Below are 9822 nucleotides of genomic sequence, written 5' to 3'. Positions count from 1 at the left end.
GCACCTGTCACCCTCATGCTGTGCACCTGTCACCCTCATGCTGTGCACCTGTTAGCTTCATGGTGGCAGTGCAGGTGCGCACCTGTCACCCTCATGCTGTGCACCTGTCACCCTCATGCTGTGCACCTGTTAGCTTCATGGTGGCAGTGCAGGTGCGCACCTGTTACCCTCATGCTGTGCACCTGGTACCCTCATGGCGGCAGTGCAGCTGTGCATGCTGTGCCGACCATCCCTTAATTCCTCAGGCACAAGTCACGGGGTTGGGCCACCACACTGCTGCATCTCTCCTGTCAGCTTAGAAGCTGGCTTTCTTTATACAAGAACCTCTATTCACATTCATGCTACCCCCTCATGACCTGCTGATATCCTGATTCCCTGTGGCAATATATTTTCCCCAAATTAGAATTGGTTGAAAATCCTTCTGCCATCACCTCTCATTGTTTCTTGTTCTCTTCTAATTTCCTGCTTTCAACTGGCTCTTCTAATTTTACTTTTTAATCAATTGGTGGTTTTTACAAATGCTTATCTTCAGAAATGTCAGTTTCAACATGATCTTGGGCTCAGTTCCTTTGTTACATAAATTTTCTCCTTCATTTAATCCCACTGTGTCACCAGGCATTTACAGAAATCCAATTCTTAGAGAATGTCAAAATTGATGAGATTAAATGTTAAGAATGACAGTCATTTGATTTTGTAGCTGACAGAAGTTGTAAAGGTTATTAATTACATAGAAATGTTTCCTGGAGGGTAGTCAGTGTTAAAGCCAACTACCCACCATAGTGAGATTTGGGGGATTGAGGAAGGATTGTGGAGAGCAGAAGAGGGGAAGTCACAGTTCAAATTTCAAGGTGGTACCCTTCCAGTGGAAGGAAAGACCAGTGAGAAGACCCCTCCAGCCTCTTCCTTGTGCCTGAGGAAGTTAAGTGAGCAGGTAAAATGTTCCCAGCGTGTGAACTTGCACATCCAGCAGTGATGGATAGCAGGCACCATGTTCCCCCAAGTTCAGCTAAGCTGGTGATGAACAGAATGAACAGAATGACAGAGATGGATGGATGGATTTCTTGTTTTAAAGTCTAGATCTATATGGCCTTGAGAAACTCATTTTTCTTTCCGGTTTACTTGCCTGTCTTCTGAGGATAATAACTTAGCATTTATCTGTGCTGCAGGATTACTGCAATAATGAACACAGAAATGCTTTGAAAAAATATTTTGAAAAAACCAACCATTTCTTACATAATGAAAGAAGATAGTTATAAATATCAGCTACAATCATGTGACCAAAATATCTTCACAGAAACACCTGGATTAGTGTTTTGCTGAATAACGGGATTATAGGGAAGCTGAGTGACACAGTCGACCATCACTGTCAATCCCTTGTGAACTTGACACTGTACACAACTCCTGAAATCATACGCAATCTTTAAAGTCATTAACAAAGTCATATTTCTACCCAACATGACACAACATAAAACAAAAACAATAACCTTTTCCCCAGTAGAGGAGGCAGAGTTTGGGTGAAATGCATTCTAATGGTCCAATCTTTCTGGGAGATTGGAGATTACATCCCTTCTGACCCAGTAAACCACAGAAGTTCTGCCATTTCAATTTTTTCACTGTGGGCCACCTTCGGGTCCAAGTTTCAACCAACCAAACAAATGAACAACGGGAATGGAAAGGGGCTGTTGCTGCAGACACTGTGTGGTTCATGGTGTCCAAAATCTTTGGGATGGAAGGGACAAAGTGTGATGGGTGGGCCAGGCAGGACCCATCAAGCCCTGGAGCAGCAGAGTAACAAAGCCTGCGTGCAGCTGGCCCCAGACAACCCAGAACGTTAAACCCCAGAGGCACCACGAGCTCAGGCTCAATGCCCAGCCAGCATCTCCCCAAATTAAAATACCCAGATACACTCTCAAGAGTGAACCAATACAATCTCAAACTTTTAGGGTTCTTTCCATGGTGTGTGTGTGTGTTTTCCCAATAGACTGGATTGGGGATAGGGCTAAGCTGAGAGAAGGCTAAGGCTTTTGAAACATGTGTTCATTCATTTCTGAGGTCCTATCCCCAAATATCCATTCTAATCTTGCCTCCTTTATGGACCTTCCTCTATACCTCGTCCTCGTGTTTTTTCCTCCTTCTCTAAGTTGCTGGGTTAGCAGGATCTGGACGACTTTCTCTCACTGCTGGTTTTGTTGTCTCGTCTACAAACACAATGTGTGGTTTTGAACTTAGCTGTGTTCTTCATAAATATTTTTGAGAGGGTAGTTATAAAAATAGGAGAGGAAGGAGGTGGCTTCTTTCTTTCTTTAGGGTTAAACTAAAACATGGAATGATGATTTAACACCTGGTTGTCATTTGTGGTACTGACAAGGCCGCCTGGGAACTCCTTCTTGGTGTGAAGGCGCTGACTTAGACTTGGAGTCGTGGAAGGTCAAGGTCTGGGTGTCCCATGAGTATCCATCTCTGTTCTGGGTATGCACATGACAACCCTCTGCCACCTGGATGTATTGGTTACAATTTATCGGATATTTTCTAAAATATCCAGAGCTAAACTTTCAATAAAGAAAAACACCTATGTGACAAAAGCAGAGGAAGAGTGAGAGTTGGGAAACAGAAGACTCAGCTCCGTTTCTGGCCCGGGGTTGGGGCTGGGCAGGGTCCGTCCCAAATCCTAAGGGTCTGAGGTTGATTGACCACGCGGGACAGACGTGAGGCCTTGGGACCAGGTGCCTCAGGATGTAGGGACCCTGAGAGCAGGGACTCCATGAAGAACACACCCTCAGTGAAAGGAACACCTGAGAAACAAATCTGCCCAGTGACTCCGAAGGTGAAACAGCAGCTGATGCTCCTCTCGCTCAATCCAGGAACAGCCAGGCAGGACATTAACACAAAGTGAAATGGCCCCAGGTCACAGTGCCTCTGCAGCACCCGGCCGGGGCAATTCCAAAACTGCTCAATCTTAGGTCCCTGGGGAGGGGGTGTGGGAATTGCTCAAATGAATCTCATAAACCAAAATGACCCGGCACAGGCAAAAATTTCATCCTTACAGAGAGTCAGCAGGCACCCCAAACTGGAAGATGAGAGAGAGGCTTCAGGGCAGACCTGATAAACCAGCAGACTCAGTGTGCCAAAGTCACGACATCACAGAATTAGACAGTCTACTCCAATGGTGTGCATGTAATTATGAAAAATAGAAGATTATTGAGAAACAGTAAAGTAGAATTACATATAAAAACATTTTTCATGGATAACAGGAATCCAACGTATGCATTAAATGCTGTGTGTGTGTGTGGATGGGCTGAGGAGTCAGAAGACAGATTCCACGTGATTACTCAGAATGCACCACAAAGAGGTGGGATAGAAATTATAAATGTTCAGAAACACAGAGGATACAATGATATTGTCCACGATATATCTAGTATGAGTTTTCAGAGGGAAAAGTAGAAAGATTGATGGACAGGCCATCCATTTTGAAAATGGGAAAGTTGAAAATTTTACAGAATCGGTACAAGATCCAAATCCTCAAAGATCAAGTCCAGCAAAGAAGCAATGAACCTAAGTCCTTCAAATAGAAACAAGGTAGCCAAGGCACAAAAGAAACACCAAAATGAAAGATAAATTCCCACATGCAATCAGAAAGAAATGCAGATTTTGCAACAAGAAAATAAAAATCGCATGACAGTAGATGTATAAAGAGCAAAAATAAAGAAGACAATAAAACAATGTTTTCAACATACTGACAGAAAGGAACTGGCAGCTTAGATTTCAGAACACTGTTACAGTATCGTTCAGGATTGAATAAAATAAAAGCCTTTCAGAAAAGTAACGCTGGGATTGTCTAGCTCTTCCTGACCATTTGTAGATTATGACTGAAAGATCCACAGCAAGATAAATATTTGGAAGGAAATTTTATTCAGAAGAATGAAGTTACATGGTGCAAGGAGTAATGTTTATCAATGAAATTATAAATATGATTGTAAGTCTGTGGTATTTTAGTCTTGGAGATACACGCAGTGCATGCCCCGTGGCCTTTGGAGCTTTTTCTGACTCAGGCGTGGAAGAAGATGGCTTACTGATTCTTCTAACTCTCAGAACCATTGGAAATGCTGAGAACAATCCATGTTTCACACCCATTTGATAGTGAGAGTAGAAACTAGTACAACCGTTGAGGAGATTAATTCATCATAAGTGTTAAAGAAGATAGATGTTCAGTAGAGCCGATCGGATATCAGTGCTGGGAGTTTGCCCTGAGACTGTCGTGTGTGCCATCGGAAGGACGTCTCCAGGAGGGTTTATTGTTGGCAATGGTTCCACACTGGAGTCCGCTCTGCCCTCCAACAAAGGAAGTTCAGACAAGCAAACTCAGTGTGAGATAGAGAACGCGTGCATCGGTGAGATAAAGGGACCCGAGCCCACAGGGGCGGGGAAGGCTCTTCAGGAAATGCCTACGTCACACAAAAATATGTGTAGTAAACACAAATTATATGCAATGTTTAACAAACACGACAGAGGGTGTCTTATATGAAGAAATGGAATCAATAAGCACCCAAATCAGGGTGCTGGTTTCCGTGAGGGTGATGCCTGGTGCAGTGCAGGATGGCAAGGTCGTTTTGAGAGGAGGACTTAGAGGCTTCGTTTCCCCAGCTGGGCAGCGAGCTCCTCGGTGTTTCCTATGTTGTGTATTTATGTGTTGTTCACACATTTTGTTAATTCAGAAACGTGCAATGGAAAGTTGCATTGTCATATTTTATCAATTGGATAGCTCTAGGAATATGGACATGTTTCTGATACGATGTATTTTTATTTACCATGGGAAATACCTGGGCCTGCAACCTTGTAACACTTTTAAAGGTCTGTCGCTCTGGGGCTTATTGGGACCAATTAAAAAAGTTAAGGCTGAGGAATTACTGTCATTTCTTCTCCCTCTCTTCATAACTAAAAAAGGCAACATTGTGAAATTGTAATGTGGTAGTCAAAGCATTTGGATAGGTAACTGGAAAAGCTATTAACTTTGAGTGGAGCCCAGAGCAGGGGAAAGTGTTCAGTTAGTCCTGGCTGCAGTGCCAGAAACTCTTTCTTAAGCCACTTAAGCCACCCGCCAGCAGGTCCAGTGTAACATGTCTGCGACATCGTGGGAGGCTCTGTGCAGCCTGTGGCAAGATGCTCCAGATATGGGACAAATCGTGCCTTCTTTGGGTAATAACATTCTCCTTTGGTGAGAGACCTCTGACTTTGCCACTAAGCTGACTGTGGAGACCAGGTACTTAAGCAGAAATGGTCTCTGTGACACCCTTGGGAGCAGTATCTGAAGGGGAAATTAGTTTGCGAGAATCCCTCTCTCATAAAGCAGAGTTTCGGTCCTAACCACCCCCTCCTCCTCCCTAACAAACACCTCTGCCTCGTGAGAATTCCCTCATGGACTCGGACAGAAAAAGATGAACAGAAACCCAGTGTTGAGATGGTTCTGTGCAGCTGCTGTGTCCGTCAGCCCCTGGCCTTTGACACTGCAAATCTCCAAAGCACAGAGGAGAAGGCCAGTGTCGCCTCTTCTGGTTTTCATCTTTCACGGGCCTAATGTTTTGATTTTTGTCAAGAAATTTCCTTTACAGCAATGAGCAGATGCTCGTTCTCCCAGTCTCATCAAATAGGTCATCATCCAGAAATTGTTGACCTTATAGTAATAAAATGACTATGAAAAATTCAGATTTGATGCCAAGGAGATATTATATTGTAGTTTGGGGTGCTACTCATCAGAATGTCACATAAACTCAGATAAAGAGTGAATAATCCACCATGATTTTTCTGTCCTAGCCAGAATGTGTTGGTCTAGGAGCCCAATGGTAATGTTTAGAATAAGTCCTGATGTAGTTCTGTCTGCAGACCTGTATCTCTTTCTCCACTAACTTTGGATTTTGCTGAGTTAGAGGCTTTCGAATCTAAGAGAAAAGGGGCGCCTGTAGCTTAGCGGTTAGGGAACTGGCCACATGCTCTGGGGCTGGTGGGTTTGAAACTAATAATAATAATCAAATAAAAACTCATGCTTTCTAAACTTTAAAAGAAAGGAATCTAAGAAAAAAGCGTTTCCACAAAAGATAAAAGAGTGGCTTTTGTTTTTTTGAAATTTGGAGGCAGAGATTGATACCTGGCGAGTTTGAATGCTTATGTCTCTGGGTGAGCAGGGAGCAGGGAGTGAGGGTGTTGGCTGGGCGGCTGGTTCTGATTATGAGGGGAGAAGGGCTGCCAGTTAACAACCGAGGCAGGAAGGGGTAGGGATGAAATTCACTCTCCTGGGAAATGATTCCAAATCCCTCTGAGCAATGGGACTGACCCTGAAGACTCCAAGTCTACAGAGGTTAAATGAAAGTCACTAGTACTTTCTTTTTTATCCTCCGTTAGCCTAAGATTCCTTGCCATTAATGATACTGTGAATCAGGGGCCTGCACACAGGTCTGAACTGGATGAGATGGTAAATCCCTCTTAAATTCCTGCTTGGATCAGGATACCAGAGATACCAGCTGGGCAGCAATATCAGCTCTCGTGAGAGAGCGCATCTTCCATGACAGGGCAGCACTCCAAGGCTGTTCGGACTGGCCCATTTCAAAATGGGTCTCTGTCCCATCTATGAGGCCAGGAGGTAGACGCTGTCAATTCTCTCCTGCCGCCTGGTGGAAGACTGAAGAAATGAAGGGCGCAGAGTGACGACTGAGGGACTGGCCTCCTGACTAGGTCACAATTACCTACACTTACAGTGTTGTAACAGCTGTAGATATTTTCTGAACTTTTTGACTGGTTACTTCCTGCCCTCTGATCCTAACACTTCCTTTACATTTCACTAAAAGCTCTCTACTTCCCCCAGCAGTAGACTTGTTCTGGTTAGTCGTGGGAAACACGGTCAGCGGAATAAGTAGCTCACTGGGATGTTTGCTGGGATTGAGGGTGTCCAACAACTGACCTTTCAAAGTCTTTCCAGAGACTCAGAAGTGCTGGGGGCAGCTCTGCCCGTGAGGGGCGGCCGCAGCTTCCCGTTCAACCTCAGATGGCCTCCTATGCCGCACTTTTTCCTGTGCCTTGATCTCCTGAGTTGCAGCTTTTCTTTCATGCCTGGGCTGAGAGTGGTGAAATGCACATTGACACCGTCAGGAAACACTGGGTGAAACAGGGCATGAGTTTCAGAACCAGAGAGACTCGTGTCTAGAAGCAGCTCTTTGATTTACAGGCTGTGAGAAAGCTTCCTTCTCTGACTTGCAAAAGTGGCAAATACTATCTACGTTACGGGATTATTGGAGGACTGCTGAAGAGCAGGTGTTAAGATATCTGGTTGTTTCCCATGCTAGGACTTCTATTTTTTTCACTGCACTGTGATCAATTTTCCAGGGCTGATGGACTTTAAATATTAGGAAGTCCTTCTATAGAGAAGGTAGAAGAGAAAAGAGCTTCTAATTATAATTTAATAACTTATTTGTTTATTCTTCCTGTTGTAGAGAAAAGGACGGGCTGGTTACCATTGCCTTCCAACTACACCCATGAGTAAAACTGGTCTAATTAATGCACTGGTTCTGATCAGTGTCAATGCCACTGTGTACAAGAAATAACCAAGAAGTTAATAAAGCGATGATGTCCTTGGCAAATGTGGTGCTTCAGAAATGAAAGCCAAAAACCGTTAGATTACCCTTTTCTTCCAGCGAAAGGACTCAGGAAAATGAGAGAGGGTAACGTTTCAAGGGATGGAGGAAGACTGCCTTTCCTCTGGTGAGAAGCACAATCTGATCGGAGGGGAGACACAGGTGCCCTGCTTCACCTCGTCGGCCCTTGTGCAAGGTGGGCTCTGCCATCTCAACGTGGTCAGCCTGTGGACAGGTCTGCTCTGCTCTATGACCCTGGCTTCAATTCAGGGAGCAAAGAAGATGTTATTCTCCTTAGTTCCGATCTCAGTTCCACGCTTGTTCTCCCAACTGCCCCGTCATCAATATCACTGGTACCATATTCCCCATTTGGCTCAATAGTTTGTATTTACACTTTCACAGCCAGAGCTCTGGAGGAAGAAAAAAGATGAGATACACAAGTGTAGGGTGTAGGATCCAAAGCCAGCCTGATATTCAACAGCCTGGAAAATTAAAGCTGGAAGGAATGAAGGTTCATCATGTGGTGAGTGCTCTGAAGGTCCTCCCGGGGATCTTCCAGCCCAAGGCCCACAGGTGGCCCCAGGGGCTCTGCAGGTGGCCGTCTACTCCCCGGGTCACACTGCTGTGACTCCTCCACATGCTGTGGCCCTGCTCTTTTCTCTGTGTTAAATCTTTTAGATCTTCCAGCCCTTCTTTATCCTGTTTCTCACATTTAGCATCTGAATTTTTGTCCTTTGAGTGATGTAGGGTGATCACCTCTTCAGCCTGGATGGTGTATCTTTTTACTGGTACCAAAAAAGGACAGAATCACTTTTATGGACGCTGATTAAAATTGAGTTTGATGTCAACCAAGTGCCAGACGTCACCACTATGTCTTCAAACTCCCAGGGAAGATGCCGCATCCACGGGAATGTTGATTCTCAGTGCGATGAGCCCCTATAAAGATGTTACTAATGATAGGACAGTAACAGAAAATGAGGACTTCGTGCATTGCCCTTTATATGTATAATTCATTTAATCTTTGCAACAATCTTCTGAGTTAGCCATTATTATTTTCTCTAATTTACGGATGAAAAAACTGAAGCCAGCAGTGGTTTTCTTAAAGTGAAGCCAGCGCAGGAAGTTGTAAATGGTTTGCATTTGGCTTCAGCAGGAAAGAGAAGCTGGAAACTCAAAGTGCAAACCTGTTCCCCAAGAAAGGCCTTGGTTATGCATCAAATGATTGGGAAAGAAAATGTATACTTCTTGTGTTTAATTAAAAAAAAAAAAAAAAAACAGAAAAAAAGAGAAAGAAAAAACTGAAGCCAAGTAAGGTAAATAACATTTTAAGCATCATACAACCAGCTGTGAGTCATGTTAAGACTCGTCCTGCGGGAATTGGCTACAGAGTCTACCACCACTCACAGCTTCTGGGCACTACTGATTAAGGAGTCTAGGTACCCTTGATCACGCTGTCCTTCAGGGCTCTGAGCAATGAAGAGTCATAGCTGACTTTTATTAGTCTTGTGACAACAAAGTACTGGAAAGAACCCTGTAGCCTTATGCTGAGGTCTAAAAGTTTTCTCCTTAACCCTCGTGCTGAAATTTGATCCCCAGTGCTGAAGGTAAGGCCCAATAGGGGATGTTCGGGTCATGGGGGTGAATCCTTCATGAGCAGATTAATCTCCTCTCTTGGGGCAATGAGTTCTTGCTCTTTAGTTTCTGGGAGAGCTGGTTGTTACAAAGAGCCAGGCCCTTGAGTTTTCTCCAAACTTTTCCCCAAAAAGGCCATATTAGCTTGCATTCCCACCAGCAATGTAGATGTAGTCCCTTCTCTCCGCATCCACACCAACATCTATAGTTTTGGGATATTGTGATGTGGGCTAATCTTACTGGAGTTAGATGATATCTCAAAGTGGTTTTGATTTGCATTTCTCTGATGATTAAAGATGATGAGCATTTTTTCACGTGTTTGTAGGCCATGTGCCTGTCTTCTTCAGAGAAGTTTCTGTTTAAGTGTCTTGTCCACATAGAAATGGGGTTATTTGTTCTTATTGATTAGTTTGAGTCCTGTATGGATTCTAGTTATCAGACCTCTGTTGGAAGCATAACCTGTGAAAATCTTCTCCCACTCTGAAGGTTGTCTGTTTGCTTTACTTACTATGCTCTTAGCTGTGCAGAAACTTTTTAGTTTGATCAGATCCCAGTAATATATTTTTGGAAA

This window comes from Otolemur garnettii, unplaced genomic scaffold (genome assembly GCF_000181295.1).
Source record: "Otolemur garnettii isolate 467f Iridium unplaced genomic scaffold, OtoGar3 scaffold00053, whole genome shotgun sequence".
Lineage (NCBI taxonomy): Eukaryota > Metazoa > Chordata > Mammalia > Primates > Galagidae > Otolemur > Otolemur garnettii.
This window is presented reverse-complemented; position numbering follows the sequence as displayed.